The 7,343-nt window shown below is 36.6% G+C and overlaps 1 long non-coding RNA gene across 1 annotated transcript; it reads right to left on the reverse strand.

Moving 5' to 3' along the window:
• Nucleotides 1-280: 280 nt before the first annotated feature.
• On the reverse strand, nucleotides 281-6,640 carry LOC128314801 (uncharacterized). The gene is made up of 2 exons (XR_008296874.1): nucleotides 4,965-6,640; nucleotides 281-4,479 (listed from the first exon to the last, which is right to left on the reverse strand). It is a non-coding gene; the product is annotated as an uncharacterized LOC128314801 (long non-coding RNA).
• Nucleotides 6,641-7,343: the final 703 nt, after the last annotated feature.

Raw genomic sequence — 7,343 nt, forward strand, 5'->3', positions numbered from 1 at the left:
ACATGAACCCCTCACTCAACTGATTGTTTGCAAATATTTTCTCCCATTCAGTAGGTTGCCTTTTCATTTTATTGACTGGTTTTTTTTCTTTGTAGAAGCTTCTCAGTTTGATATAGTCCCACTTGCTGATTTTTGCCTTTGTTGCTTCAGCTTTTGGTATCATATCCAAAAAATCGTTGCCAAGACCAATATCAAGGAGCTTCTTCCCTATGTTTTCTTTTAGGAGCTTTACAGTATAAGGTCTTATATTTAAGTTATATAAAGAACACATACAACACAATAATAAAAATAAACAATCTGATTATAAAATGAACAGAGGAAATGAACAGATATTTTTCAAAGAAGACATCCAAATGGCCAACAGATACATGAAAAGATGTTCAACATTACCAATCATCAGGGAAATGCAGATCAAAACCACCAGGAGATACCACCTCACATCTGTTAGAATGGCAATCTGTAAGAAGAGAAAAGATAAGAAATGTTGGCGAAAATGTGGAGAAAGGGAACTCTTATGCACTACCTGTGGGAATATAAATTTGTATAGCCACTAAGGAAAAGAGTATAGAGGTTTCTCAAAATATTTAAAATAGAACTATCAAAGGCTTTCATGCGGACGGTTTGAAAAAAAAAAAAACAGGGAATAAGTGCCAAGCCTTAGCCTGTTCCTGTGTTTTAAATGTGTTTCTTGACTATCCCATTTTCTAACTTCAAGTCTAGAACGCCAACTACTTCACTGGTAATTACTTTGAGTTAGAAATGCCTGAGTCTTGTACCATACTTGGATACTGGCTAGAAGTCATGTATCATCCCTCTAAGCAGGAAATGTCAGCACAAACGATGCAGATTACAAAATAAGAAAATCCAAAACAAAAGTTCATGTGCAAATCTCCCAGGTGTACAAAGTGGGACATTGAATGGATGAGAAACATCATGAACAAAGATTCAAAACCTACATGAAATGGCAAGTTCTAGAGGTTGAGAAGTTGATGAGAAAGGTGCCCACAGACTGGTATCTGGTGAAGGACACTTCCTGGTTCATATATGGCCATCTTTTCACTATGTTCTCCTCACGTGGTAGAAGAGATCCAAGATATTTCTCTAAGGCTTTCGAAGGCTTATACATTACAGACATGGTGATGATCATGATCAATGGAAAACCCAACTACTTTTCTCTGAATTTGAAGACATCATCTATCATGTTCTCTGTCATCTTCCCTAACCATAGTCCCTGAATGAATACAATTCTCTACCCCTTAGGAAATGAAAACAGGAATATTATTATCTTTATGACTAATTCCTCCTTTAATTTTAAAGATGGGCATCAAATAAAGTTTATTGGTATCAATGGTTTGGACTATAATCTATAAAAAGTTTAAATTATTCCATATGAGGCAGAAGTACATAATCACCCTCTGATCCTAAGAATGATTTTAAACAATCAGATTGGGGCATCTGGGTGGCTCAGTCGGTTGAGCATCCAACTTTGGTTCAGGTCATGATCTCATAGTTCATGAGTTTGAGACCCACATTGGGCTTGCTGCTGTCAGCGCAGAGCCTGCTTCAGATCCTCTGTCTCTCTCTCTCTCTACCCTTCTCCTACTCAAGCTTTCTATCAGCAATAAACATTAAAAAAAAAAAAAGCAACCAAACTTACAGATGAGAATGGGAAAAAAAAGAACTATCATTGAGGTAACCATCCTACTTCTGGGTACATATCCAAAGGAAATAAAAACTAAATTATTAAAAAGTTCCCTGCATTCCTATGTTCGCTGCAGCATTATTCACAATAGCCAAGATATGGAAACAACATAATCATCCATCAACAAATCAATAAAGAAGACATATGATATTGTGATATATCATATGATATATGATGGAAAGATGGAAATCCTACCATTTGCAACAACACAGATGGACCCTGAGGGCATTATGCTCAGTAAGATAAATCAGGGAAAGACAGATACTGTATGAAATCACTTACATGTGGAATCTAAAAAATGTGAATGCATAGAAACTGAGATTAGAATGGTGGTTACCAGGAGCTGGGGAGTCAGGGAATTGAGAAGATGTTGGTCCAAGATTATAAATTTGCAACCAGAAAATGAGTAAGTTCTAGAGATATAATGCACAGCATCGTGATTACAGTCAACAATACTGCATTATATACTTCAAAATTGCTAAGAGACGAGATCTTAAATGTTCTAACCACAATAAATAAATAAATAAATAAATAAGTAAGTAAATAAATAAATAAATAATATTTACATGACATGATAGAGATGTTAGCTAACGCCATGGTGATAATCATACTACAATCAACACTTCACACACCTTAAACTTACACAAGTATATGTCCGTTAAAAGGTACTAATAAGATGCACACAATATTGAAGATTCCCCTGTAGTTTACATAGGTTTTTTTTTTCCCCATCAATTTTTATAGTGTTCAGGATTCAAATTCTAACTCAAATTAAATATTATTAGAATGCATTTTAAATACATTTTTATCAAGTTTAATTTTGACTATGAAAACACAGACCTTTTTAGTATGAACATACAAATATATATATAATTGTCTTTTTATTTTTCTGTTAATTTTACTTGGATGTTCCAAAATTTCCATTAGGTGGGTCATTTTTGGAAACCAACAGATCTCATTCAATAATTTCTCCTAAGTGAGAATCACACAGATGCATTTGCCAACCCCCCTCCCCCACCAACACACACTCACTACAGTTCTTTTAATTTACAAACACTTGATGAATGTTTTCTTTAAATAATCATCATATTTCAGTAGGAAATAGTACAGTATGGTGTTCTGATCCTATTTCTTTAAATAAAACTGAAAATAGAATTGCAAGGTTGAGGCTTGAATCTTGAATAGATTTATCATTTTGACAACATTATTTAATGTGGATTGCAGAACTCCAGGCACACCTTTACACATAAGAGATTCTGTGTGAAGAGAAAAACATATTACTTCAGTTTCAGATTTTTCAAATTGATCTTAATGTGTAAAGCTTTTATACCTTCCTATCATTGCTACAACACCATCAATACATAAATACTATGCAGTGTGTTTCAATCTGATCTCATTTTTTAAAGGGTTCATCTCCCATATGACTATGCCACCTCCATAGTTTGTTTTGTTGTTTCTTTCAAACACTTAATGTTTCTCAGCATTTCTCTTAGGAGAGTCTAAGTGAGAGGTAAGAAGAGTTAACTTTTTTAAAACTGATTTCCTACAGACTGGTCTTTCTGACAGGTGGTGGCTGCTGGCAGAACAGAACCAACTGGAAATACAAACCACTCCACAGAAAAGAGATACAAACAAGTACTAAGGAATTCAATTCTATAAGAATGCTAAGGCAGTAGTGGATCAGGGTTGGAAGCCAAGGATTTGTTCTGTCATAGATGTACAACACAAGGCATGGACCCAAATCTCTGATCATAGCAGCTAGGCTTATACTCTTCCAACCAAAAATAGTAATATGGCAAATCAGTGCGGATGGTCAAAGTTCTATCAGATCATAGGACTATGACTACAATACTCAGCCTGCAGTCTAGACCATGTGATAGTACTTCTTCTGCCAGGGGACCAGCTCTTAGAGTCTGATATCTAACTGCCTTATATTCCTGTGGGCTCCTCCAGAGTGCCTTTTCAGGCTGCACTGCAAATCTGCTAGTCCTCCTATATCACAAGTGTCTCTTTACAGACATCCAGGCTTGGTGTGTGTGTTCTTGGGTCATTTATCCTCATTTGTTTGACAATTTGGTGCAGAAAGCTAGACATCTTGCCCCATCTTACCATAGGCTTCAAAAGGGGAACCAAGGGATTAGAGATCAAGAACATATCCAAGGAAGGTTAAGAAATTATTCAGAGGATAGTGGGATCTATCAATGATGAGGATTTGAATTACAGGTTACTAATTTGTTACTTATCTCTTCTGTTGATTGTATCATACACCAGGGACCAAAGACAACCTTCTTTTGTTATTATTAATGATCTTGAAGGGATTTTCCCAGAAATGAAAAGTCTCCATGAGGGAGAGAGGGAGATTAAAGCTACAATTTGCTAACTGATATGGGAGAAATAACGCTTTTGATTTCATCCTTTATCTTCTTCTGAAACTAAGTACATTAGTCCAAAACCAAATAGTGTTGCTAGGGTGCTCCACGTTCTGTGTATACAGAAATTAAGATAAAAAAAGGCCAAAAACACATGGCCCTCCCATTAGAAAAGTAAGTCACATCTAAAGGTACCAAGTAAACCTGACAGAGTCACTCGATATACTTTTTTAAGGAGTCTCCTAATTATAAGGCTATAAAATAACTTTCAGATAAAGAACATGAATATGATGAGATCTATGATGTTCCCAACCTTAATTTATATAAAATAAAACACTGGGAAGGTGGGAATGGGGGCATCCTTCAACTGACCAAAGAACTGGTGGGATTGCACTAACTGCTTAATACCTAAGCTATGGTAGCACTCTCAACAATAGCCAACTTATGGAAAGAGCCTGAATGTCCATCAACTGATGAATGGATAAAGAAATTGTGGTTTATATACACAATGGAGTACTGTGTGGCAATGAGAAAGAATGAAATCTGGCCCTTTGTAGCAACGTGGATGGAACTGGAGAGTGTGATGCTAAGTGAAATAAGCCATACAGAGAAAGACAGATACCATATGCTTTCACTCTTATGTGGATCCTGAGAAACTTAACAGGAACCCATGGGGGAGGGGAAGGAAAAAAAAAAAAGAGAGAGGTTAGAGTGGGAGAGAGCCAAAGCATAAGAGACTGTTAAAAACTGAGAACAAACTGAGGGTTGATGGGGGTGGGAGGGAGGGGAGGGTGGGTGATGGGTATTGAGGAGGGCACCTTTTGGGATGAGCACTGGGTGTTGTATGGAAACCAATCTGACAATAAATTTCATATATTAAAAAAAAAAAATACCTAAGCTATGGGATAAAGAGAGGGCTCAGAACTTTCTAAAAATGGAGACAAAAGGGACTTCAAAACTATAGCTACTCCCTATGGTTTAAACTTTATAAAGTGATTGGTCCTGCAAAGTAGCCCCTCAAGAGTCACCAGTCAGGGGCGTCTGATTGGCAGAACCATTGCCTATCCAACTGTGGATACACCCATATAGTTTAAGCACTAGAGACATTGTTCTATTTACCATTGGACTATCCAGATATCATCCAAACAAACAATGAAACACTCTTCAAAGATCTGGAAATACAACAGTCTAGTTTTGGTAGGGGAACTACTATCATGCTCTGCTTTAGTCACAGAGTGCAGCACAAAGGAGAAACTTACTGCAAAACCCTAGAACTCTGCGTTATGTTCTCTTTGGGACATAGCAGAGCCTCCTTGTAGCATCCCCTTTTATCCTTTAAGTGTAATTGGTCTACTGGGTCAAAGCCCTGAAATTTCAACTTGTTGCAAATCCTTTTTTTATTCCGGGACCCTTTCAAGATCTGCAATTAATCAGTAAATGAATTGAAAGAGCATCTCCAAGTATGAAGTATGTTGACTTTGATATTCAGAGAAGCCCCCAATTGTGACTCTTTCTTTGTATGGAGCGGTACGAGGTAGAACAATCCCTTTCATCTAAGGAGCTATCTTAACATTTCTGAGATATTCAATCCTTAGAGACTTTACCAATGCAGCTGCCCCCTGAAATTTTATTTCCCATCCTCTGGCTTATGTTTCTTACTGTTTCTTACTGAGATAGCTAGGTACTTGCTCATTTCCTTTTCACCAACATAATGTCGTACATGTAATGGACCATAGTGAGGATCTATAGGATAATCAAGGTCCCTGTAGACTTTTATGATTATATTATGAATATACAGAATATACAGATATTCTACCAGACCTACCTGAATTTTCCACAACCAAATAGACCTAAATATGGACATTTTAAAAAGGACCATCTCTGCATCTTTCAAGTATTAAGCCCATTATTCCTACTGAAATTAACGAACTCAATCCACAGTAGTATCTTCCATCGTATTTTTATTTACCTTCTGATGTGAGTAACCAGGACAAAATGATATTTGATTCCCCAATGTAGTTCTTAATTTCTTGGTGAAGGGCATGTCTGCCAGACCCTCCTAGATATGTAGTTAGAGAATGACTAAACTAGGTGTATACAAATATGTGTACTTCAATATTTCTATTTCACTAATTGTTGGGACTTGGTCGTCTAAAATATAAAATGGAAGCCCTTACATCTCCCCTCACTCAACTGTGGGCAACAATTATGTCCAAGCTTTGATTAATCAACCCGGTACGCATAATCCCTCTCCAAATTGCCAGATCCAACAAATCTTAAATTCCAGTTAGCATACTCACTAATAAATCAACCTAATATATGTGCAAATTTTATATTCTTTATTGATTGGTCTAAGATTTTTTCCATATGTGCTCCCAAGTTACAATAGAGATGGCTGGAATCCATAACTCCTATGGTATCTAGGCTACCTTTTCCAGGAGAAGAGTTGGCAATTATTCCTGAGATACAATGGTATCAAATAGTTGCTATTGGCCTAGCAATAGATGCAATACAAAATAAATGAATAAATTTTTGTTAAATCTAATATTAGACTGTAAAATTATATTAAATAATTATAATTATTATAAGAATTATATTAAGTAAAAGTAGTGTGTGTGTGTGTGTATATATATATATATATATATTTTAGAGACAGGGCACATGAGCAGGGGGAGAGAGGCAGAAGGAGAGAGAATGTAAAGCAGGCTCTACACTCAGTGTAGAGTCCAATGCAGGGCTTCATCCCACAACAGTGCAATCAAGAACTGAGCTGAAATCAAGAGTCAGCCAAGCCACACAGGTGCTCCTTAGAAACAAATAATAAGGAAAATGAAAAGGCTCAATGAGGGGTGCCTGGGTGGCTCAGTCGGTTAAGCATCCAACTTCGGCCCAGGTTGTGATCTCACAATCTGAGTTCAAGCCCCCCATCAGGCTCTGTGCTGACAGCTCAGAGCCTGGAGCCTGCTTCGGATTCTGTGTCTCCCTCTCTCTCTGCCCCTCCCCTGCTTATGCTCTGTCTCTCTCTTTCTCAAAAATAAATAAAAATTTAAAAAAAATTAAAGCCTCAATGAAAAATTAAAATATGCAAAAATTCTAATTTTCTTGGGGGGGAGGAATAGTGATATTGTAGGAAAATGAAGAATTTAAGAGAAAATATTATTTTTCAATATGAGGGTTAAAAGAATGTAAGGATAACTACAAAAAGATACAATCTGTAGCATCCAAACCAGCAGTGGAAACAAAAAAGTTTAAATAAGAAAAAAGTTCACAGA

Source organism: Acinonyx jubatus, chromosome A2 (genome assembly GCF_027475565.1).
Source record: "Acinonyx jubatus isolate Ajub_Pintada_27869175 chromosome A2, VMU_Ajub_asm_v1.0, whole genome shotgun sequence".
Lineage (NCBI taxonomy): Eukaryota > Metazoa > Chordata > Mammalia > Carnivora > Felidae > Acinonyx > Acinonyx jubatus.